The sequence below is a fragment of the Podarcis raffonei genome, chromosome 6, assembly GCF_027172205.1.
Source record: "Podarcis raffonei isolate rPodRaf1 chromosome 6, rPodRaf1.pri, whole genome shotgun sequence".
In the NCBI taxonomy this organism is placed as follows: domain Eukaryota; kingdom Metazoa; phylum Chordata; class Lepidosauria; order Squamata; family Lacertidae; genus Podarcis; species Podarcis raffonei.
The window spans coordinates 28,579,844-28,603,951 of NC_070607.1; the positions used below are offsets into that span (position 1 = coordinate 28,579,844).

Consider the following 24,108-nt stretch of genomic DNA (forward strand, 5'->3'; position numbering starts at 1 on the left):
AGTATGATAGAGCACTTCTGCGCACACGCGTGGTGAAATCTGGAAGTATACACTTCCGGGTTTGCCATGTTCGCAACCCGAAAGTTACGTTACCCAAAGGTAATGTAACTTGAGGGTCCACTGTAATGGGGAATGGTTGGGGCTCAGTGACAGAACAAGTTTTCATGTCAAGCACCATCCTGGTGCCCAGGCATCTTCACTCAGTTGCAAGTGGCTGATAGCAAGGGGCAAAATGCGCCTGGCAAATTTCAAACACTGATTACAGGTGCTCATTTTATTATTTTGACTTTAAACATCTACTATCCTCTTCTACAAGAAAATGGTCCCAGTTCCCAAATACATGTGTTTTGCATCAGGCAGCAGAAGCAACCCCCCCCCCATTTGACCCCTGTTTATGACGGCACTATGATTTAAGTGAGTTTAAAATGTGAAATGATACGTGCTCAAGAGTTGTTGGGTTTTTATATAAAAAAGAAAGAAAATCTGAGACGGCAAACTGATTTGTTTGTCTATTGGGTGCTCTAACACAAGAGGCATGTAGAAACAGTTGAAAAGCATGGAATGACGGCGGAAGGAATAGAATTAGGAATTGTGTGCTTCACAGCCAAAGTCATGCATTTAGACATCTAAAGGGGGCCCCTATAAAACCATTTAAATCCAGGGTCCAATGGCCGCTTCCAGACATCCTTTTTTTCTTGTGCATTCCTGATGATTTGTGCTCATGATGGCATCAAGGTGTTTATACTCAATCCCACTTTCAGTATTATTTGTGCCTGCAAAAGTTTCCGTTTTGTTTCCAATCAGTGCAAAAACTTCCTGCTTTTTATACCGCAAACATTTCTGGGGTGGAGGAGATGTCCTGCTTTTATTATGCTATAGTGCAAGACTGCCCCACCAGACAGCAATAATGCATTAATACTGTGGAAACATCATGGAACAACTAATAAAGCAGAATAGCGTATGGATAAAGGCTCAGAACCCCTAGTCCAGACTCAAGCTCAGACAAACACAGACCACTGAATACATAACCGATAACTTCACTACTCCTGTGTTAATGACATGCTGTAGAATATACCTGCCACACCCCCCAAAAGCAGTCTGAATAGGCTACAAAATCGTCTAGTTCAGTGGTTTTCAACCAGTGTGCCATGGCACCCTGGGGTGCCTTGAATGACGGTCAGGGGTGCCACGGCCAACATGGGCCTCTGTCCCTCTTTCCTTCCCTCCCTCCCTCTTCTGATGCCCTCTCGCATCTCTGCCACTCAAAGGCTTGCACAGGAGTTTGTTGCAGCAGCCCTGGCTACAAGCTCCCCAGGTGAACTGGCCTGGGACTGGCCTGGGGTTGTTTCCCAGGCCCCTGTAGGGCAGTGTGAGGAGCCACCTCTCTTTGGGGAAGGAGGGCAGCTCGGAGACCAGGGGCAGCAGCAGTGGCTGCATGGAGGACTCCCAAGGAGAGGGGAGAGGAGAGGAGGCTGAGGGAACACTCCACAAGGGAGGGTGTTTGAAAAAGACTGAGAGGCTGCCGGCTCTGCAGGCAAGGGGCGACACATCTGGGCTCCTGAGCCCCACAGAGGTGCCGCAAAAAGAATGGTCAAGGAAGCTGTGGACTCAGAAAGGTTGAACACCTCTGATCTAGTTGCACCACTCCATGAAGCTTGTGCATATCCCAGTTTATTAAGCCAGGATTTGCATGTGCAAACCAGGTCAACATATTATCAGCCAATGGAACTAAACTTCTAAAGCCAGAGACTTGGGAGTAGTTCCGTTCAAAACTGAGTCAGCAATTACAAGCATTATTGCAACGATTTATTATTATTTTTAGAAAGAGAGGACAGTTCTAAATTTCCTCGTGACACTGGCTGCACCGGATCATATTGCTGTATCATTTTCAGACTGAATACACATTTTGTGCATGGGCAGTATCCAATTTTTGTATTTCAAGCTGCAGAAAAACCTATCATGGGAATGATGTCTGGTTGCATAACGCATGCAGGTATATCATAGTCCAAAGCAGGTAATTTCAAACTTCAGCAATGTCACTACTTGAAAGAGGATTTACAAAGGGCGCACACATTATTTCTTTTGTCTGACTGTCACCTCGAAACAACCGAAAAACCTACAAATCCTGTTCACTAAAAGCAAAAGGGGGAGGTGTACTCCCACCATAAGTCACAATCTCTTTCAAAGCACTTTCAGCTCTTTGAAGAACAAATTATGATTTCTTTCTAGCATAAGTTAAATGGCCAGGAGAAAGGCTAGGAAGAAGGAAATGGCACTTGACAAAAAGGATTACTGCAGAAATTGTGATGCTATGACGGGTCAGGAAACTTTTACCGGAGAAGGAGAGACAGGATGGAGGAGGAGCCAGAGGGAGCGTATGGGAATTTCCAAACTGTCACTACTTCTGGATGAGATTCAATCACATACTGGAAAATTAGAGCTGCTGAGCTATAGGTTATTGGGAGGTGTTGTGCAACAAATGTGCTTCCCCCAAAGATCTGACTTTGCAGTAAATAGAATGATGGGGGGGGGGACACACTGAAAAGTGCGGGATTACTCTTGCCTCCATGCAATGTAAGCCCCATAGACACCATATGTTTAAAGCAAGTGGATTGCCCCCAAAAGAATCCTGGGAACTGTAGCTCATTAAGGGTGCTGGGAATTGTAGCTCTGCAAAGGGTAAAACTGCAGCTGCCAGGATTCTTTGGTGCTTTAATTGTATGGCATGGATGTGACTGTCACCTAAGCTTCCCAATCACAAATCTGAATGAATAATCATTAAATAGGCAACATCAACCTCACAATGCGGGAGTCCCTCCACGGTACCTGAAGACAGTCAAGTCATGTATCCACAGCAGCGACGAGAGGAGGAACGACTGCTGGGAGAAGTGCAGAGAGAAGAAACACCATGGTGCACCTGCAGCTGCATAACCGAATGCCTTCATCTGCCCCAGCTGCAACAAAACATGTCTCTCCTGTATCGGAGATGGTTACAGGAGCTGTAACCTTCCAACGGTTTGATTTCACCCACAAAGGTGCATTCTGCCATTGTCTCCTGAGACAGACAGATGCCAACCATTTCCCCTCCTATCCATGCCATCAGCCAGAGTTCCCTTTCACAAGTTGGAGGCACTGGGGAAATACCATAATTTTTGGAAGGTTGATCTTTGCAACAAACAAGTGGCAACCTATTTCAAAGCTTTTGCAAAACTAATCTACTTTCTACCCCAAACTTCCTCCAAGGAGATCAGGGTACAGCTTTCCCCCACCCTTTTACCCTGACAGCAATCCTGCAAAGTAGGTTAGCCAAGGAATGGTTCAAGGTCGTGCAATACACCCAGATTTCCCCAGTTTACATCCACCAGGCTACCCATCACAGCTTGCAAGTTTGCATTAACTGACAGCTGAGTGTACTGTAATTGCTGACTTTCTCTAAACAGGAAATCAAGCGAGCTGCTCATGTGTCTTGCTTCATACAGACTTTACCAAGGGCTGGTGCAGTTCCACATTTTGAGCAAACAGAAAGTAGCATACCTATAAAAGGGTTCCTTCTGAGCCTCGTCAGAAACGTCCGTTGAAGATCACACCATGGCGGAGCCAAAGAAAGTCAGAGGAGTGGCTGTTTCCTCATGATTTGTGGCTTCTTTATATAAAGGATTTATTCTACCTTACTTTTGAATGTCAAACAAGGAGGCTTTTAACAACTTGCAGCGTTTCCGAGCAAAAGCAGCCTCAGCACATCTGGATAAGCAGAGCGATACTTCTGGCCCCCAAATGCGTCTCAGGCACTGCTTTCCAGACAGAGTTAAGACAGATGGCAAAATAAATTTATAGGGTATAGGAGAGTATCACTTATCATGACCTCTATCATTTGGTTCTGCTAAGTTTTCAGTTTCACTTTATCAGGAAATTCACTACTGCTAATCGTACAAGGTTCCCCAGATCCCATGCTCAGTTACTCTGTAGTGCTCCTCCGCTTCCTGTAGACCCTCCAGATGTGCTTGGACCTCAGCTCCCACGATCTCTGTCCTCTGGTGATGCTGGCCGGAGCTGGGAGTTCAACACAGCCTCCACAGGATCCACAAGTTCCCCAGGAGTCTTATATCCTTCCTCTTCCTGGCTTTTCCTCCTGTCCACTGCATGGTTGGATCATGCATTGGGTCTGTCTCAGTGTTCAAAACTCCCATTGTTCTAGGCGCATTTTGCAGCAAGGAATTTCATTAGGGCGAGCAGTTTCTGAGCTCTGGGTGCAGTACTGCACTTATGATTTTCAATTAAAACTGCAGAGTAGAAGGAAAGGAGGATCTTTTTCTGCCTCCCTACTTCCAGCTACTCTCTGAAGACTGGAGAAGAGACCAGGTGGAAAACGAACACAATATTTTAGCTTCCAACACTGGTCTGTCCAGCCTACCTCAGCTATAATGACACCTTATGTTTCTGTGCAGAGTACCCTTCTGCAGCAGGTTGTTGTTTGAGAACCAAAGACCCAACGAGTGAAAATCCCACTGGATGCACTGAGCTGGTCGTACAATTCTCTGAATTGCAGCCTCAGATATAACAAAATCTCACAGCAAGCAAATGCACTGACATTAGTGTTTAAAATGTGGCACTAGAAAACCCTCACATCTGTTCCCGCTTGGAATGCTTTAATCTTACTACAGTGGTACCTCGGGTTACCTACGCTTCAGGTTACCTACGCTTCAGGTTACCTACGCTTCAGGTTACAGACTCCGCTAACCCAGAAATAGTACCTCAGGTTAAGAACTTTGCTTCAAGATGAGAACAGAAATTGCGCAGCAGCGGCGCGGCGGCAGCGGGAGGCCCCATTAGCTAAAGTGGTGCTTCTGGTTAAGAACAGTTTCAGGTTGAGAACGGACCTCCGGAATGAATTAAGTTCTTAACCCGAGGTACCACTGTATTTTAATAGAACTCGGTGCATGCTATCTCAGAAAGATGACTTAAATAACCACCATTGTTTGTTTTGCACTTGTATTTATGTGTTGTTTACAATGGAGTTAGGGACGTGGGTGGCGCTTTGGGTAAAACCTCAGCGCCTAGGACTTGCCGATCGTCAGGTCGGCGGTTCGAATCCCCACGGCGGGGTGCGCTCCCGTCGTTCGCAGCACCTGCCAACCTAGCAGTTCGAAAGCACCCCCGGGTGCAAGTAGATAAATAGGGACCGCTTACTAGCGGGAAGGTAAACGGCGTTTCCGTGTGCTGCGCTGGCTCGCCAGATGCAGCTTGTCACGCTGGCCACGTGACCCGGAAGTGTCTGCGGACAGCGCTGGCCCCCGGCCTCTTAAGTGAGATGGGCGCACAACCCTAGAGTCGGACACGACTGGCCTGTACGGGCAGGGGTACCTTTACCTTTACCTTACAATGGAGTTAGAGGCTGCCCCTTTCTTTCGTTTTAGACATTTAAAAAAAGGAGAAATGAAGAAGAGGGAATAGAATGAGAAGGGAAATGGAAAGAGATGTTTTGTTTGAGAAGAAATACAGTCGTACCTTGGTTCTTGAACAGAATGTGTTTCGGGAGTCCGTTCAACTCCTGAAACTATTCGAAAATCAAGGTGTGGCTTCCGATTGGCTGCAGGAATGTTAACAACGAATGTGAATCATTTCTCAACTTTCCAGCAAATTCTAGCCTACTTGCTTCCCTCACTCACGAAACCTCCCCGTGCGACTCTAACCTGGAAGAATCAAACTTGGTTCGACCAAGAATGCAAACAGTGCAGAAGTTGGCTTAGATTTCTTCAGTCTGATATGAAATCAGACAGCTCCCAGAGCAAAATCAGGGAGTTAGCCCAATTCCGTTCATTCTACAAGAAGTTGCTTCAACATAAGAAATTGCTCTTTGCGAAAGAACGCTGGATGGCCCTGTCAGTGGCCATTAAAACCCGTGACGACAAGATATTCTGGAATTTAATTAATGCAGGTTTAAGACCCCACTCGTTCATCGTTAATAATATCACAGCAGCCAGTTGGCACTCTCACTTTGCTCAGCTGTATTCCGCCCCAGATCCTGAAGTAAACGTAGTCTCTTCTCTTCCAGCATCTGCCTTGCCCACCTGGGAACCAGTTTCCCCAGAGAGATGTCTACAACTAATTAGCATGCTATCAGGGGATAAATCCCCGGGGGAGGATATGATCCCACCTGAGGTATTTTTATCGAACCAGACGTGGTGGGCCCCTATTTTAGCATCTCTCTTTACCACTATTAATGCTACTCTTAAGATTCCACCTAACTGGAAGCAGAGCATAGTCATCCCAATACATAAAAAGGGGGACCCACAAGATCCGCGTAACTATCGACCTATTAGCCTGCTGGACATATCATACAAGGTATACTCTAGATTCTTGTTAGAGAAATTAATCGAGTGGGCAGAAGAAACAAAGCTATTCCATCCGGAACAGGCTGGCTTCCGTAAAGGTCATAGTACATCTGGCCAATGTCTTGTTCTATTTACATTGATTGATAAATACCTAAACAGGTTCAACTGCAAACTACACGCGGCTTTTGTGGACCTGACCTCCGCTTTTGACTCCATCCCTAGAGATAGGCTATGGCAGAAGCTTAGTTACACCAACATAGATAAGAGACTCCTCCACCTTCTTATGGAAATTCATAATGACATATCGGCCAGAGTAAAATTTGGCCCTCTGGGAGCTCTTTCTGATTCTTTCCCTCTGAATAAAGGGGTCAAACAGGGCTGCCTCTTGGCCCCTTTTCTATTTAATTTCTACATTAATGACATCGTTACAACCATGAAGGCCCTAAACCAATCTGCCCCCTGTTTACAACAGCGCAAGATCCCCATACTACTCTATGCGGACGACATGGTGATACTGTCTTTAACCAAGCAGGGCTTAAACGACATGCTCAGAGGACTCATGACATATTGTGATACCAACTCCCTCAAAATCAATTTCGCCAAAACCAAAATTCTTACTTTTGGCACGAAAACTCGGAAGCCATTCTGGAATTTTGAGGGCCACTCTATTGAATATTGTTCAGCATTCAAGTATTTGGGCATCACTTTTCAGCATGGGCTTAGTTGGTCAGCTCACCTAAATATGACCATCCTGGCTGCCCGTAGAACCATCAAAGCCTTGGAGAAATTCTTCTATGCAAAAGGCGGCCAGTTGGTTCCTCCAATCAGAAAAGCATTTATCAGCAAAGTCCTCCCGATGTTACTGTATGGGGTTGAAATCTGGGGGTGGAATTTAAAAACACTACAACGGCTCAAGATTCTACAAAACTCTTTTGCACGAAAGGTACTGGGCCTCCCCAAGGGCTCGGTTGCTGCACAGTTAAGAACAGAACTGGGCCTCCCTTCTATTGTTGCGAGAGCCCACATTAGAATAATTAGTTTTTATTGTAAATTAATCAAAGCCCCAGGCTCCCTACTAGCCAGGCAAGCCTTTTTAACTTGTGCTTTTAACAACAAATGGTCCAAGGCCATGGAGATTATCACGGCATGCTACTCCCTCCCAGATCTTGACACGCTGTCATCTTGGGACCATCACAATATCCGGGCCTGGATTCTTACAAGAGACGAGGCCATGGACCGGGCACAGTCCGCCACATCTCGCCTCTCCAAGTGGCTCCCTAAAGTGAAAGTGGTAAGATCACTTCCCAACTACTTGACAGACCTGACGGAGCCCAATTTGAGAAGAGCGTTTACCATGGCCCGTTTCCATTCTATACCCACGGCCTTCTTGCAGGGGATTTACTTTAAGACCCCCATTACTCAGCGTCTATGTCCATGCACAATAAATGAAGTAGAGGACTTCATACACTTCTTTTTCTACTGCCCTATTTATGAGCTAATAAGAACTAAGCTCCTCCTCTTGATCCCGCCCACCATCACATCTAAGGAAGACTGTTTGAAATTCCTTCTTGTGGACGCAAATCCCCAAATTTCACGTGGGGTGGCAATCTTTATAGTGCAGGCTTTGAAACTTAGGGCTACACTGACTGGGTAGTGGGTCCCAGACCTGGACCTGTTTTAATTCTTTGTATTACCTTTTTTAACCAAATGTGCCAAGCCTATTTTGGGGCCATTATATGTTTTATATACATCTGCATTTTAGATTCCCGGTGCTGGCAACTAAATTTTTATATTATTGTTTTAGGGTAATTTTAATGTTACAATGCCCGTAATATCGTCTGAATTCTGTTTTATCAGGTTATTTCTCTCTTGCTTTATGTCTTATCTTGCTATGGCTGTATGCTAATGCAATAAAGGTTTGAAAATGGCTGCAGGAATGTCCTATAGGCAATCAGAAGCTGTGGAAGCCGCAACGGATGTTTGGCTTCCAAAAATCATTTGAAAACCAGAACACTCACTTCCAGGTTTTGATCGTTCAGGAGCCGATTTGTTTGGGAGCCAAGGCGTTTGAGATCCAAGGTACGATTGTAAATGGAAAAAGACTGATGTTTAACATACTATGTCATGGGTCGGCAAACTAAGGCCTGGGGGCTGGATCAGGCCCAACTGCCTTCTGGATCCGGTTCATGGACAGTCCAGGAATCGCCGCATGGATCGCCAGCGCGCGCACTCTTTCCCTCCCCCTCACATGGCGGCGGCAGCAGCAGCGCCTCCTCCCTCCCTCCTCCTGGCTTTCCCCCGCCCAGCCTAGAGGAGGAAGGGGGCTGGGCTTTGTTGGTGCCAGCAGCAGCAGCACTCAAGCGGCCACCATTTAAAGCAGCCCCTCTCCAGGGCCCTTTTGCGCGCCACTCATCATCCCACCACCACCGCCAGCCCCTGCTACTCGTGGTAAGCAGCCACCGGGGCTTGTGGTGCCATTGCATAATTCTCCCCCCCAAATATAGTCGGGCCCACCACAAGGTCGGAGGGACAGTGGACCAGCCCCCTGCTGAAAAAGTTTGCTGACCCCTGTACTATGTAAAGCAGCAGGAAATATCTTGTGTCGCTTTGTGGTACAGCAAGGCAAAGTGTGATAAGGTTCAGGTGGGTCAATGTGTAGGATAGATGGATTTGGGTGGGGTGAGGCACAGTAGGGTTCAGGGTTTTCCAAGGGCAACATAAAGTTCTGAAGCTGCTCTAGCTAAGGAACAAGCTAGGACTGAGCCTTTATATCGGTGTTTCCCAATCTTGGGTCTCCAGCTGTTTCCAGACTACAATTCCCATCATCCCTTCTAGCTAGAGATGATGGGAGCTGTAGTCCCAAGTTTGGGAAACACTGCTTTATATAGTAGTCGTGACAGCATCAGCAGGTGCAGCCTAAATGTTAGCACCAGCTGTGCTTCAAGATGCTGTGCTTCTTAAAGGGCCCGACCTTCTTGAATAATCTCCTACTGTGACAGAGCAAGGGAACCTCAGCCCTTCCTGGGTCTTCTGCAGTTGTTGTTGTTGTTTAGTCGTTTAGTCGTGACCGACTCTTCGTGACCCCATGGACCAGAGCACGCCAGGCACTCCTGTCTTCCACTGCCTCCCGCAGTTTGGTCAGACTCATGTTTGTAGCTTCGAGAACGCTGTCCAACCATCTCGTCCTCTGTCATCCCCTTCTTCTTGTGCCCTCCATCTTTCCCAACATCCGGGTCTTTTCCAGGGAGTCTTCTCTTCTCATGAGGTGGCCAAAGTATTGGAGCCTCAGCTTCATCTGTCCTTCCAGTGAGCACTCAGGGCTGATTACCTTAAGAATGGATAGGTTTGATCTTCTTGCAGTCCATGGGACTCTCAAGAATCTCCTCCAGCACCATAATTCAAAAGCATCAATTCTTCGGCGATCAGCCTTCTTTATGGTCCAGCTCTCACTTCCATACATCACTACTGGGAAAACCATGGCTTTAACTATACGGACCTTTGTTGGTAAGGTGATGTCTCTGCTTTTGCAGAGGGTCTTCTGCAGTAGAGTCCTCCAAGTCTGAGGACAACAGTGCCATATTCTCAGTGCTTCCTCTGTGAACGCTTCTGTGGCTGGCCCTGGATGCCCTGCCTCTCCTGCCCACGTCCCTTGAAGATAAGGACTCCTACTTGGGTATGTGACGTATCTGATTTAGTTAAATCCTCAGGCCCTGCTGAACTTCCTCAAAACGTCACTTAGGCAACTGAAGTTTTCATCCTCCTCACCCTGTATGAGCAGAGTGCCTTGGGTGAGTTTAAATGCCTTTTGTGACCTCTGGTCAACTCAAGCATGTGTTCATTCCAGGCATCTCTTTGGATTTCATTCAAACTAATATAAAAAACCCCGCAATCAAGCTTGTTCCTGCAAGGAGGAGGATGAAAACACTACCGGAAAAACAATTTAATTAAACAGATCTGTTTCTCCAGGAAGACAGTCTTAAGATTTATTCTTTATGCTCCTTAAAATGCCTTGACTGAGCAACAAGTACTGGAAATAGCAGTTGAGAAATTAACACAACACAGTAGCTCTGCCACGCACAATTTATCATAGAATCATAGAGCTGGAAGAGTCATCTACCTTGGTTCTCTCTTTTTTTATATAATAATTTTTATTAGTTTACAACAAAAACAAAAACACATATTAATTTCACATCGAATTTTTCACAAATTCTTCTTTTTCTGGACTTCCTTCAGCTTTCCCGTAAATCATCCATAGTCATTATTTAAATTACGCATTCCTTAAATTTATATTGACATTATTTATATCTTTCTTTCTTATTCCTTTTAGACAATACTTCTTAATTTTTCACAGTGCTTCTTTAAATCCCTCTAGCGTTATCTGTCCCTCACTTATATTTTCCAGATATTCCACAAATTTCCCCCAGTCCTTGATGAACTTTTGGTCTCTTAAATATCTAATCTTCCCTGTCAATTTATCCAACTCCGCATAGTCTAACAGCTTCATTCTCCAGTCTTCCACTGTCGGTATTTCCTGTTGTTTCCATTTTTGGGCCAGTAACACTTTTGCAGCTGTCACTGCATATTGAAAAAATTTACAGTCCTTTCTTTTTATCTCATTTCCTAGTATTCCTAACAGAAAGATCTCTGGTTTCTTTATGAATGTATATTTTAAAATCTTCTTCAATTCATTATATATCTTTTCCCAGAAGTCTTTCACTTTCTTACATTCCCACCACATATGGTAAAAAGAACCTTCTTTATCTTTACATTTCCAACACTTATTGCATGTCTTATACATTTTCGCTAGTTTTACCGGTGTTATATACCATCTGTAAAACATTTTCATAACATTTTCTTTTAACGTCATACATGCTGTAAATTTTAAGTTCTCTTTCCAAAGTCTTACCCAATCCTCAAATTGTATATTATAGCCAAAGTCTCTGGCCCAATGAATCATTACCGACTTGACTTCTTCATCCTTTAAATTCCACTCTAGCAGCAGCTTATGCATTTTGGATAAAATTTTAACATCATTATCTATTATTTCAGTCTGAAATTTAGAATCCTTGTCAGCATAACCACATTCTTTACTATCTTTCCTAAACATTTCATTTATTTGAAAGTAATGCAACCAGTCATACACATGTTCTTTAACCTGTTCATATGGTTTCATTTTCCATTTTCCTCCTTCTTTAAATAACAATTGACCATATGTGATCCAGTTACCTCTCATATTAATTTTCTTTACACTCATAGCTTCTAGAGGAGATAGCCAGTGTGGTACTCTAGGTTCTAATAGGTTTTTATACCTATCCCATACTTCAATTAAAGGACCTTGGAAGATGTGGTTCTCAAAACCTTTATGGACTTTCTTTTTCTCATGCCATAAATACGCATGCCATCCAAACCTGTTGTCGAACCCCTCTAAGTCAAGCAGTTCCTTGTTTTCTAATTTAACCCAGTCTTTCAACCAGCAAAGGCATGATGCCTCATAATACAATTTCAAATCAGGCAGGGCAAAGCCTCCTCTTTCTCTTATATCTGTTAACAACTTAAATTGAATTCTTGGCTTTTTGCCCTGCCAAATATATCTTGAAATCGCTCTTTGCCATTCTTTAAAAATCCTATTCCCCTTAATTATGGGGATAGTCTGAAATAAAAATAATATTTTTGGTAGCACGTTCATCTTAATAGTTGAAATCCTTCCCCAAAATGACAGTTTCATTCTTCCCCACGCTTCCAGGTCCTTTCTTATTCCATTCCACACTGGCTCATAATTGTTCTTGTACAAATCTATATTTTTGGGAGTTACCCATATTCCTAGATATTTCACCTTTCTAACCACCTCTATCTGCATTTGCTGTTGCATTATTTCAATTACACTTTGATCCACATTCTTCGCAATCATTTTCGTTTTCTTCTTATTTAATCTAAAACCTGCCACTTCTCCAAACTGTTCAATTTTGTCCAATACTTCTTTTACTGTACTTGTTGGTTCTTCCATCGTTATTACTAAATCGTCTGCGAACGCTTTAATCTTATACTCATTTTGGCCAATTGTCACTCCTTTTATTTTCTTGTTTTGTCTAATCGAATTCAGAAGGACTTCTAACACTATTATAAATAATAAGGGCGAAAGTGGGCATCCTTGTCTTGTTCCCTTTAGTATCTTTATTTCTTCTGTAACTACATTGTTTATAATCAGTTTGGCTTCTTGTTCTGTATAAATTGCCCTTATTCCATTGAAGAACTCTTTACCAACCTCCATATATTCCAAATTTCTCAACATAAAATCCCATGCTATATTGTCAAAAGCCTTCTCCGCATTCACAAACATCATTATGGCTTGTTTATCATTCCTGGCAGACAGATATTCCACCATATTGATTATATTTCTTATATTATCTTTCATCTGCCTGCCTGCCTGGAAGAAAACCCGCCTGATCCTTATGAATGATTTCCCTTAATATATTTTTCAACCCTTTCGCAAGGATTCCTGCAAAAATTTTATAGTCCGTGTTTAGCAATGAGATCGGCCTATAATTTTTCACTTGGGTTAAATCTGAGTCCTGTTTTGGAATAAATGTAATATATGCCTCTTTCCATGTTTCCGGAATTTCTCTTTCTCTTAAGATGTTGTTCATCACTTCCTTCAATGGTGTCATCAAAATAGATTTCATTTCTTTATAATAGCTCGCGGTGAATCCATCTGGCCCTGGAGCCTTTCCCCTTTTTAAATCTTTTATTACTTCCTTTATCTCTTCTATTTCAGTCGGGGTATTCAATTGTTCTTTTTTATCTGTCGGGATCTTCTGCACCCTTTTCTCCTTTAAAAATCTCTCTATTTTCCTCAAATTGTTTCTTTCTCTATTTTTGTATAGTCTTCTGTGATAGTCCAAGAATCCCTTTCTGATTTCCTTCGGATTGGTTAAAATTCCACTGTAATTTTATTTATTGTGTTCTGTTCCTTTCTTTTTTTGATTTGCCATGCAAGCCATTTTCCTGATTTATTCGCAAATTCAAAATTTCTTTGTCTCAGTTTCTTAATATTCCATTCCACTTCTCTATTTATTATAATTGCAAACTGAGTTTGTAAAACTTTGATATTTTCCTTTATTTTCGAACTGTTTGGTTTCTTAATTAGTTTTTGTTCATTGTCCATTATCTGCTTTAGAATTTCTTCTTTACCTTTTTCTCTGTTTTTATTCTTAATTGTATTCTGCTGGATGAAGAATCCTCTCATCACTGCCTTGCTTGCATCCCAAACCACTTTCATTTTTGTACCTTTGTTGCAGTTGTCCACAAAGTATTCTGTTAGCCTCTTTTCCGCTTTTTCCACAATTTTCTGGTCGTCCAAGAGATAATCTTTCATTCTCCATCTGAAAGTTCTTTCCTCAAAACTTTTTAATTCAAATTTTATTGGGCTGTGATCGGAAATCACTTTCGGTTGAATTTCTATTTGTTGGGTTCTTGGAGTCAGTTTGCTAGAGATCCAAATCTGATCAATTCTTGACATTGACTGATTCAGTTCTGAATAATAAGTGAATTGTTTGTCCAATGGGTGTCTAAGACGCCAAATGTCTATCAAATTGCAATTTTTTATCATTGAAAAGAAAGATTTAGGTCATCTACCTTGGTTCTCAAACAGAATGCATCCCGGGAGTCCATTCGACTCCTGAAACTGTTCAATAACCAAGTTGTGGCTTCCGATTGGCTGCAGGAACGTCCTACAGCCAATCAGAAGCCACACTGGACGTTTGGCTTCTGAAAATCGTTCGAAAACCGGAACACTCACTTCCAGGTTTTGATCATTTGGGAACTGATTTCTTCAGGAGCCAAGGTGTTTGAGGTCCAAGATACGACTGTATTCCAACCCTCTGCAACGCAAGAATCTTCTGCCCAGTGTGGGGCTCAAACCCACAAACCTGAAATTAAGAGTCTCATGCTCTTCAGAGAAGCATACACAGCTGATTTCAAGTTAGGGCTACTTCCAGCTAAATATTCTTAGTAGCAGCACAATCCTATACATGTCATGCTCAAAAAGGCTTACTCGAGCTTCAGCCTGTGCATGGCTTACTCAGAAGCCAGTCCCACCATGTTAATAAGGCTTATTCCCAGGTAAAGATTGCAGCTACAATCCTCTGGGTATTACAGTCATACCTCGAGTTACAGATGCTTCAGGTTGCGTTTTTTCAGGTTACGGACGCGCTGAAACCCGGAAGTACCGGAATGGGTTACTTCCAGGTTTCAGCGGTTGCGCATGCGCAGAAGTGCTAGATCACACTTTGCGCATACGCAGAAGCACTGAATCGCAACCTGCGCATGCGCAGATGCGCTGCTTCGGGTTGCGAATGTGCTTCCTGCATGGATCATGTTTGCAACCTGAGCGTCCACTGTACTTCCAAGTAACTATTTTTTAGGATCAGCACTGTAAGTGTGGAATAATTTAAGGATTATTCCCAGAAAGCAAATGGATCAATCCCTGTTTCCCCATCCTGGAACGAATGTGCCCTTTTGGCGGAACCTAATTACTGTCAGCAACAAAGTATCCTCTCGCCTTCTGTCCCGTCCCCCCCCCCCCAGTGTGGATTCTGGCAGTGATCCTGCCATGCAGCTTAAAACGTGACTTCGGCGAGATTTTAAGCCAGCTAACTATGTGCAGCAGCTCCCTGGAAGTCACAGAAAGCAGCGACATAATGCTCTTCCATAATATTGCATTACGAGAAGCCGTGACACAAAAGCTAAAGATAAGCTGTGGAAAGAAGCATTTTGGTATATCATTTTTCATGGAAGCAGACAGCTTGTACTGATCTGCGGAAAGCCAATGTGATTCCCTGTCTGCTCAGCAAAACACCTCATGCTTGCCATTCAAGTGGAATAAATACTCTGAAGTACTAAACAACTGCTGGGGACTGATTCAGGTTGTCCAAAGCACTTCCATGCCTTGTGGACTGACCAACTGGCCTGGCTTCAGTTGCATGTGTCTCTGCAGCCTGGTGGAAGAGGTTGGTTTGGATGTAATGTTCATGATTCCACAAACAATGGAATGCTGGACTAGATAATCCTCATGGTCCCTTTCCCCTCTATGATTCTATGACTCTTATGTCTGCCATGAACTCACTAAGTGTCCTTAGTGCCTCAGTCTCAGTCCCTCACCTGCAGTATGATAATACAGTGGTACCTCGGAAGTCAAACGGAATCCGTTCCAGAAGTCTGTTCGACTTCCAAAACATTCAGAAACCAAGAAGATGATGGATTTTTCGGAGCTAGCTGACCTAACCGGAAGAGTCCGCGACCAGAAGGAGGAGCAGTACCAGGAAGATTGGATTAAATTTAATGATTACTTAGTTAAATATGTTAAGTTAAATTGGCTTAGGATTTTATTTAAGTTAAGTGATGAATTTATATGTCTAATTTCATAATGTGAAGACCTAAGGATGTTAATGTTTAAGTTAAATTTTATAAGAGCTGTGATTTGGAAAACCATTAAAAGGACATGCAATGAAATTCAACCAAGGGGAAGCGAGGAAGTCACTTAACAATGTTAATAAGTGTAATTTTTAATAAGGCTATGATTTATGTTTGTTTGTCTTATGTGTTTGTTTATAATGTTGTGAAAACTAATAAAAAAATTTGGAAAAAAAACAAACATTCAGAAACCAAGGCGCAGTTTCTGATTGGTTGCAGGAAGCTCCTGAAGCCACATCGGATGTTCGGGTTCCAAAGAACGTTCGCAAACCAGAACACTCACTTCTGGGTTTGCAGCATTCAGGAGCCAAAACATTCGACTGGTGTTTGGGATCCAAGGTACGACTGTACTGATTTATCGGAAAGGGTTGCTGTAAGGATTATAGTTTAGATAATCTACATGAAGGACAAATACTTGAACACTTGCGAACACTATACAAATTACTTAAAGAGATCCTTTAAGTAAGCCTGCACTGTCTGCAAAAAAAAATTGCTAATCAGTCTGAGGGACAGCAACATGCCACAGACTCCTACAACGGTGCTTTTGTAAAATTGCGATGCTGTGAATGAACAGACTGAGAAAATTTACAGAGGTTTTCCTCGCCACTCCCTTTTCCTTCCGGGACGTAATACTATGCACGATCCTACTCATATGACATTCGTCAGAGCCAACCAAATCCAGCCTAACTTTCCCACAAATCAGCATGCATGGGATGACTCGAAAGGGTTGTTTCTGTATTTGTTTGATTATTTTTAGCCCACCCGCCCTGCAACATTTGATCCCACAAGAATTAAAAAAACAACAAGTCATAGCAGTAAGAGCAGATAAAAACAAAAACATAATGTAATATAAAATAACAGCCATGGAGCCCAGGGAGACAGATCTTTACCAAAAGCATCCGTGTCTGGCATGCTCCCAGGGTGAGGGCATTCCACAGTCAGAGAAAGCCTGCAAAAGGCAGATATTACCCCAGAGTGAGATCCACATGTCAGTTTTCTGCCTGTTTCAAGAATGAAAAGGAGTATGTTGCTGAGACAGGTTGGTCATTATTTTTGTGTGCCTGTGTGGGTGAACGCAAAAGGTGTATTTCTTTTCTTTTGACAGGCGTGAGGACACTGAGGGCAGCACAGACATGAAATCTGTACATTGTGTAGTACAGGCACCTTCAGGGAAGTTCTGTAGCTCTGCAGTAAAATGCATGCTTGGGATGCAAAGGGATGCATGTTCAGTTCCTGACATCCCTGGTGGGAGTCGTGGGACTGCAAAAGATCCCCGACTGAAAATGCAAAAAGTCATCACCAGCCATAGATAACCCTGACCTGGGAGATCATATATGGATGGCCCCTAAAATCATTTTATGTGGCCCCTGAAACGGCCCCCTTCTTCTGTCCCATCAGACTTCTTCCCCTCTGTTTATTCTTTATCTTTTTTGTGTCTCCAAGTTGCCTCTCCCACAGTATCAATCACTTCAACATTCGTGCATGTGAGTGAAAGACTAATGTTGGTCTTTATTCCAGATTAGTTAATCCAGCGCATTTGTGTCTCTGGGCCTGCCTACTGCCTGCATGTGGCCTCCAACACATTATTTTTACCCCTGTGAGAATGCGGCCCTCAGACAAAATATAGTAGCCCACCCCCAGTGTAGGTAATCCTGAATTTGATGGACCAATGGTTCAATTACACAGCAAGCAGTTTTTTGTGTTCCACTTGGATTGGGAAAACAACACATTGGCATCTAGCACTGCCCAAGAGACAGCTACGGGACTGCTGTAAATGGACAGACATGCAAGGAGTACCAGGAAGAATGGATGAAATTTAATGGTTATTTAGTTAAATATGTTAAGTTAAATTAATTAGAAAAAGTTTGCAAAAAGCAGATAGGCTTAGGATTGAAATATGTAATGTGATAAATTAATATGTTTAATGCGGAATTGGAAAGAAAGAACGATGTTAAGTGATTAAGTTAATTTTATAAGAATATTGACTTGGAAACCCGTTATAATGAGATGCACTGAAATCTAACCAGAGGGGTACGAGGAAGTCACTTAACAATGTTAATTAGATTAGTTTTAATAAGGTTATGATTTATGTTTGTTTGTCTATTTGTCTGTGTGTTTAAATTTTTGTGGAAAAAAACAATAAAAATTTTTTTGGGGGGGGAGTAAATAGACAGACATGCAGGAAGTACTGTGCAGAATTAGAAGCATGCATCAGCAGCTTAAAAACAGAGGGAAAAGGAAATGACTCAAAAAATAAAAATAAAATAAAAAATAAACCACAGGTGCCAAGCAAAAGGGTCTTTATGTCTGACTTCAATAGGAAACTGTAGTCATTTTTCCCAGTTCTACGTAAACTAACAGGCTGATCCTGGACAAAATACAGCACCATCCTCCAGAACTAGGTATTTTGGACATTGTTTTGAGACAGCCGGTATATAACCCCAGTCCACCTTCTGCTTTGTAGTGATTAGAGAAATTGAATGCCTGCCGTCACTTTCACTGAGCTCCAACCACTTGTATTCCTTTGTTGATCATTTAAAGGATTTCCCCATGAGGTCGCGGGGCACGTTACAGCAATATAATGTGCAAGAATCAAATGAGGCAGCTCTAAAGCAAAGTCCAAACAAGGGAGGTTCCATTACACACAAACCCCGCAAAAAAACCCAACCCCTTAATTGTCAAAGGTGCATCTTCACATATGATGGAAGCCGTGCAACAGAGATGCTAGACTATGGGAAGGCAGTTCCACAATTCAGGGGCTGCCACCATAGGCATCTGCAGGAAATTTCCGGGAAAGGGAGGATGGATAGATATGTCAAATGAATAAAACATACATACAGAACTGAAAAGTAGGAGCAGACAAGTTTCTCACTAAACAAACGACAAGAATTGTGCCTGCGCATTTTGCTTGTATCTTGGGTTCCACACATGCTAGAAACTTACTCTTTAAAAAACAAAAGGATCTGGGGGTTAGGCGAAGGGGACAAATGCTCCCTCCCTTCATGGACAGCTGCCACAGAGAATGTCCTCTCCATAATTCAGTGGAACGACCAAGAGTGTACCCTTCTTTCACAAGAAGCACCTTTCAAATGGCATGACGCAAAGGCAGCACAGCTCTGCACTGGCAGGGTCAACTGCACACAGCTAACTACTGCAAGACCCTGCTTACAAGTCAGCATTACTCTCAGGAAGTGAGCCATGAAACCACTAAAGCCCACTATGGGCAGGTCACATCTTCTAGGTTAGGGATGGAGAACTTTTTCCAGCCTGAGTACCTTATTCAATTATCCGCAACCTCCCAAGGGTTACATTCCAGTGGTGGACAGGAGCCGGGGGGAAAGTGGACAGAACAATTTATGCCAACTTTACTTTTGTACAGTCGTACCTCAGGTTACAGACACTTCAGGTTACAGACTCTGCTAACCCAGAAATAGTACCTCGGGTTAAGAACTTTGCTTCAGGATGAGAACAGAAATCGCCCGCAGCGGCGGGAGGCCCCATTAGCTAAAGTGGTACCTCAGGATAAGAACAGTTCTGAAGGCTGGCGGCGGGAGGAGGTCTCTCCGCCCCACCGCCAGCCTTCGGAGGAGGTCCGAGGACAGTGGGGAAGACGCGCTGCGCTTCCCCGCTGTCCCGGAGATTTCCCTATGGGGGAAAGGAAGGAAGCCCATAGGGAAATTCATTTTGCGAAGCGCCTCCAAAACGGAAAACCCTTTCGTCTAGCGGGTTTTCCGTCTTGCGAGGCGTTCATCTTGCGGGGGACCACTGTAAATATCTCAAGAATGGACAAAGGCAGTTCTATCCTTACCACACCCCCATCTTATGCCTTTTATTACAAGGAAGAAGCTTGGCTTCAGACAAAGACAAACCTTTAGCACTTATTTTGGATATTCTAAAGCATCCTCCATTTCCTTCTTAATGGAATGAGATGTGATACAGCAAAATTGGCAGGCCAAAGTTTCTCATATTACCAAGAATGCAAAAACAGAAAGAAAGAAAAATAACATCCATTAGGCAGCACAGTAAAACTTTATTTTTTGTTAAGAGAGACCAATTTTTTAATGTGAGTAAAAAGTAGAGCTATGTGCATCAGGGCTTTTGACCCACTCAATCATGTTCCACTATTCATTATGGTTGCCTCTTCTCACTAATTGGGCAACCACATAAACAAAGCAGTCTCTTGAAAGATGAGCACGTCTTTCAGATATTGCAGTATGTAATCAAGATGGCTAAAATCAAGAGTTTCAGGACTGCAGAGGAAATCTGCCAGTACACTCTTGTAAACGCCTACTCAGAAGTATGATCAAATAAGTCTGACAGGCCTTACTCCCAAGTATTCAAGTTTAGAACCACAGAGTGTGGGGTGTTTAAGCAGAATTTAGCTGCCAGGTTGTGACCCTTGCAAATACGTCTGGAACAATTACTGGCCTACAAAACGAGGGAAACCCCCACCACATATAACTTCTAACAGCTGGCTATGGCACATGAATAGCCAGACAGAGAAGAACCACCACTTTTGCAAAAGAAAAGAAGCTCTGGTCACCTGGAAGAGTTTCTCAGCCACGAAATTGCCTCTAGAGCAGTAGATCTCCATACGTTCTCCATACGTTCTCAGACTGCAACTTCCACCATCCATGACCACTGCTTATGTTGGCTGGGGCTGATGGAACCAGTGTTAGAAACTGAGATTCATATCTCATTCATTTAGCTAGGAGCTAAATGGCACCTTAAACCGAGGTTATGGGCGCAACAACGGTATGTCTGGGCGCGCTTTTTTATAGCAAGAATACAAAGCTGAAAATGAATGAACTGCAGCTAAAATCTTGTGTTCATTTTTCATGGGGTCAAATCCTTCCCTTTGCCACCCCCCTAATATTCTTAAGAGGGTCTCTTCTCCAGTCTTCAGAGAGTAGCTAGAAGTGGGGAGGCAGAAAAAGGTCCTCCTTTCCTTCCACTCTGCAGTTTTAATCTGAAATCTTAGGCGTGGTACTGTGCTCATAGCTCAGAAACTGCTCGCATTAACAAAATTCCCTGTCGCAAAGCACGCTGGATGGAAGTTGGAGTCCATCAATCTCTGGAGGACCACAACTTCTCCATCCCTGATTGGCAGTAACGCAAAACTGACTGCATATCACAGCCTTGGTGAGTCCCCATCACCTTCACTAAACTGCCGATCTAAATTCTTCAGCCAGCCAGTCCTGAAACTGCCGCTGGTTTCCTTTGCGCGCTCCGCCTTCGCCCTCTAAGAGGCTGCCTAGGAAGAGGCAATGCGAAGCTGGCTCCCCAAACGACGGCAGGGTCCCGTCTGAGAAAGGGAGGGAGGCGCTTCCCGTTGTCAACTTTTCCACACGTCCTCAAGCCGTGCGGGAACAAACAAAGGGAGTCCAGCTCGAGTTGAGACGCGGCGGGGATTTGTTTTGGAGGAAGCCACAACTTCCCCCAGAAAGAGAAAGAGATGCAGGCGGTGGCTCCACGCAGGAAGCCGGCGAGGACAGAGCGCGGCGGGGAAGGCGACTAACGGCTCGCTCCTGGTCTCCTGCAGAGGCGCAGAAGCACCAGGCTCCTGGCTTGGCGCGTCCGGAGCAGCCAGACGGGGCGGAGGGCGAGCCCGCTTGGGGCCATATAGCAACTCTCCGGAGCCACGTTTTTCCCTTCCGTCTTCCTTCCTAGTCCGGTTCTGGCCCCAAAGGGGGCAGGATCCTACTCTGGGGACGGAAAGACTAGGGTGTGAGCAGGAGGCGAGTATTGGACGGCGCCCCAAATCCACCCCGAGGTATGAAACCCTTATCCACCACCCTCCCATAGGTGCCAACTCCCTGGGGCCCTGGGTGCCCGAGCACCCACAAAATTCCCCATGAAGGCGCCGAGCACCCACAAATTTCATGCACGCTGCATGGCCACACAGCAACTCCCCGGAGCCACGCTTCCTCCGCAGGATCCTACTCTGGGGAAGGAAAAACCTCAAATCCACCCCGAGGTATTCCAGCGCGCGCTTGGACGGACCCCGATCCACACACCCCTCCTCACTGCTTGGAGAGTCTCCCCGCTATTTCCCCATCGCCGCCTGGAGGCGGCTCTACCCTCCATCCCCAATTCCCAATTTCATTTCCAAAGGCTGAAGGAAAAAGAGAGGGCGCTCCAGGGGAAAGGGGCGCGCCGTGGCGGCTCCATCCTCGCTCACCTCGGTGGGGACAGAGATCGTGGCGGGGACGGATCACGGGCGGAGGGCGGTGGCGTCCTCTTCCTCCATTGCCGAGCGCGGCGGCGGCGGCGCTGCCGATGCTCCCCACCAGGATCCGCGCCGAGAGTGCCGAGGCCGCTGTCCCCGCGCGTCCCTCCTCCGTCTCCTCCTCCTCCAACAGCCGCTCTCTCCGCCCACTGCTGCTGCCGCGGGCCGCCACCTTCGAGCCGCGCCCTGCTCCGACGCCGGCGCGCGCACGTGGCTCCCCCCAGCCAGCAGGCTGGCGCGCAAGGAGGGAGAGGGGTAGGCGGCGAGGGTACGCCGAGACGCCCCCTGGCTTAGCCCATGTCTTCTTCTTTGGCAATCACCTTAGTAAGATTGTCTTCCATGGACACGGTCTTAACAGTAAGTCCTAAGTGATTGTGGAGGCCAATTCTGGACCCGCACGTCCTTCCACAGTGGGGACATCGGTTTCTGGGCAGGAGTTGATCACAGTGTGGATTTGCCTCTTAGCACGTTTCTCCCTTTCAGGACTTTGTGCTTCTTCAAAGTCCATGACACCTTTGGTAAAGGCTGTCCTCCAACTGGAGCACTCTCAGGCCAGTGTTTCCCAATTGTCCTGTTGATACTACTTTTTTTTTTTTAACATTTACCTTGAGAAAGTCTTTAAACCTCTTTTGTTGACCACCAGCATTACACTCCATTTTTTAGTTCGGAATAGAATACTTGCTTTGGAAGAGGATAATCAGGCATCCGCACAACATGACTAGTCCAACAAAGTTTATGTTGAAGAATCAATGCTTTGACACCAATGATCTTTGCTTCTTCCGGTACACTGACATTAGATCGCCTGCCTTCCGAAGTGATGTGTACATTTTTTCGGAGACACTGTTGATGGAATCTTTTGAGGAGTCAAGGACAGGACTGGAGTTCAAGTGCTGATTGGATCATTTTTGCTAAGCCATGGTTTAGTGTGACATGGTTTTTGTTATATATATTTTTTAAAAAACCAAAAACCAAAATGCTACAATCTGAAAAAGTATGACTAGGAGCATGGAAAGTACTCAATTAACTGATGTTCTGGTGGGTATTTTTTACTCATGTTTTCCCAAAAAAGATCAACAACTTTAAGGGGCGATCTAAAAAAAGCTAAGCAATTTTTTGCCCCCCTCAAAGAAATCCTGGCTACGTCCATGACTAAGACAGACTTCCAGTGGCACAGAAATGCTCTTGCCCTCTTCTTGCCTGTGATACTCACTTTTTTCGTGGTTTCAATAGCACTTCAAATCATGCCTCTCTTAAAATCTCCACCCACCCATACACAAACCAAAAGCCTAACTGGGACATATTTTAAAAAGGCCATTGACTTAAACATATTTCAGATTGGAGCCTATTTCTCCATATTATATAAAATGAATTTATGGAATAGTCCAAATGCCCACCAATACTGATTCTCTAGGGCTTGATTGATTTCAAAATTGAATAAATAAAATCCAATTTCCCCCAAGGTTATTTGAGATTTCTTCCTCCCTATAAATGTTTATAGATGGTGATGTTATTCATTCAACCTAACATGCCACACTTTCCTTCTCCATTAACTAACAGATGGCAAGAACAGTTTTCCATGCTGGTAAGTAGTGAACATACATGTGATCGTCACAATTTGTTCTCTTTTTACTTGTCCTTTTCTTTCCACCCAAAGCATGGAGTCCACTTCATCAGATACATAAAGTGGCTATCCTTAGTTGGTGGGTATATATTCATTTGGGGTGAGTGGGGAGTATGAGCAGCCAGGCCAAATGGTGATGGAACTACAGAAATTACATTCTGTTACAAATCAGTTAAGTCACTCTTCACAGGAATAGTCTTAGCAGTCACCCTAATACTGCTAAGTAACTTAACACCTGCAGAGTGACAAGAAGCCTTAATATCTTTATTCATGCCCCAGAGACAAATAAAATCCCTTGATACATTTTAACTCGGCAGTTTCACACTGGAATATCCCTTTGAAATTCCACAGTAAGAGAAGGGCAACTTTAGGTCAGCTCCAGAGTATCTTGGGAGAGGGAAATGTTCCAATGTCAATGTTCTGGGAAGAGGGGAAATCTGTGCATGCCTTTCCCGTGT

At 44.3% G+C, this 24,108-nt stretch overlaps 1 protein-coding gene across 2 annotated transcripts in view; it reads right to left on the minus strand.

Moving 5' to 3' along the window:
• The window catches only part of LRRC8C (leucine rich repeat containing 8 VRAC subunit C), a 41,358-nt gene extending 19,171 nt beyond the window's left edge, over positions 1-22,187 (minus strand). For both annotated transcript variants that reach the window (XM_053391823.1, XM_053391822.1), the window contains exon 1: positions 21,982-22,187. The gene's annotated coding sequence lies outside the window, so the exon portion shown is untranslated. The remainder of the gene's footprint in view (positions 1-21,981) is intronic.
• Between the last annotated feature and the right edge of the window lie 1,921 nt (positions 22,188-24,108).